A 2,316-nucleotide genomic window follows, 5' to 3' on the forward strand; every position below is an offset into this window, starting at 1 on the left:
GATTCGATATAAATCAACTATATCATTTTTGATATTGACTTCACTCAATATTATTTGATCAAAGGGAAGTGCATTTGTTGATACATTAATCCCAATGTTTTAGTAAAGACCTAACGTTTTGATGTATTAGGGAAGGAAAAGTTCCTCAAATTGTTTTTATCATCCAAATGAAGTTCGTTATACTAATCTTCTAGGTTATTTACTTCCCAACCTGTTAATTGGTCAGTCGTAGTTAATTTATTTTTTAAAAGAGTCATGATGGATGATGAAGTTTTCACATTGAACTAAATTTATAATACAATAATTAGAATAATAAAAGAAATAGACAGTTAAACTGATTCGACACTAAATGAATGAGAAAGATATGTACATTATAACGGGAGATTACTATAACAACATAAAAATGGTTCCCATGTAACCATTACCGATAGTTTTAGTGTTCTTATATCGTACTGACAGAAATCCTTTCATGAACATTTCATTGTTAAAGACAGAATGATGCATTCCAATATTGAACAAAACTAATCTTTATATTTTTAAAAATATTGTTTTCATTTTTACGTGTTTCACAACTTTCTTTTAAGTTACAAAGTGGGTTCAAAAACTATTGTCAAATTTTTTTTATATTTCATTTTTAAAAATTAAAAATTTTACTTTTAAATAATAAAATTCCATAAAACATAATATTGTAAAAGAAATATTACATTATTTAAATTATATAATATTGTTAATACATTAATATATAAAGCAGAGCCTTAGCGACCAAACAAAGACTCCAACCAAAACGAAAACATTGGATTATGTGATCAATCAATGGGCCTTTTATTAAAAAATCACTCAAATGCAACATCATCAACTGAGGTTGCATTCATTTACTAGATGAGTTTTAGTTGAAACAGTAATTTTGAGTATCTAAAATAGTATTTTTTATCAAAAAGCTAAGCTCTGTTATAATTTGGTTTAAGCTATGGCTAAATTTTTCAATTTCATGAGTAACAACAAAAAAAAATTAATAGATTCCTATCAACAATGTGGTGGGAGAAGGAAGTACTTCATACATTCACTCCATCAGTGGGACAAAGATGTACCAATGTACCAATCAGAGCGATTCTTCAACAAATGTTGTTATCATTCCAGAACCTTCCATGAGGTTTTTTTTTAAGGCAACCCACGTCAAAGATGATGTTTGCCTAGTTATCTACAAGTGACGAACCTATTCTAACCATGGTTGGGGGTCAAGTTTTTCATGAGGTTTGAAAAACAGTTTAAACCAGACCGACTACTTAATTTTCTGTGTACTTGATTTTTTCTCAATAATTAAGATGTCTCCTAAAAATACCGTTTGGAAATATTTTCCCAAAAGATCACGGGCAATCCATTGACATTTTTTTCTTATAATAATAATTATAAGAATTCTATGGTTAAAGTAGCAGTGAAGTATTTGTCAGTAATGTCGCTATGTGTCCCATTAGAAAGAGGTTTTTCCCAAACTGGTGGGATAGTAAGTGTATATACTATATGCTGCCATAATTACTGTTTACTATAAAGAAAAATAAGCATGTTCAGTTGTCCTTAAGTAGTGGATTTGTTTCATGAATTCAAATTAGTGTAAATATGTAATTAATTTTCTTTTGTATATTTAATTTGAATATAAAAGATTTTGATTGTAAATTATTCTTATTAATTTTTTTTTATATTAAACTCCATCGAACCTGTGAAATGTTTTTAAATTATGTTACTGAAATGGATGTTCGAAAACATCGATGAATTTTAGGGAACGTTTTGTATCAATACTTTAATATTGAATATCAATATTTTAAAACATCGATGTTTTGTTGACGACGTCGCATCCCTTGTAGAGCATAAACAAGTTTTGGAACTATTGTCCTTTATATGTAATCCACAGAACTTCCGCTTTTTGTCCCCACGCCTGTCTTAAGGCAATCATTAATCTGTTTACTGTTAGTCGTGTTTTTTTTTACTAATCTGTAAACATAGACTTTCTAACTGAGTTTCATGTTGAAAGTTAACTCTAAAATCTGTCATGAAATCAGTATGTGACAGTTTTTGAATTCAGTAGTATATTTATTTCAGAGAATTTTCGTTTTCTATTTAATATTGTTATTCAATAAATAGTTTCATAATTTCAAAGTTCAATGTTGCTAATGTACAACTTTCTCTGCTGTATTTTATGAAACAGGTATAAGCATTAATACATAAATATTTCCAATAAATTGCAATTACAATTTAAAAAAATTTAATTTCCAGGTGACACTAAGTCATATTTTTCCTAGAAAAGAGGCAGTAGGAAAACCG

The sequence above is a fragment of the Halyomorpha halys genome, unplaced genomic scaffold, assembly GCF_000696795.3.
Source record: "Halyomorpha halys isolate HHAL.00 unplaced genomic scaffold, Hhal_1.1 Scaffold685.1, whole genome shotgun sequence".
Lineage (NCBI taxonomy): Eukaryota > Metazoa > Arthropoda > Insecta > Hemiptera > Pentatomidae > Halyomorpha > Halyomorpha halys.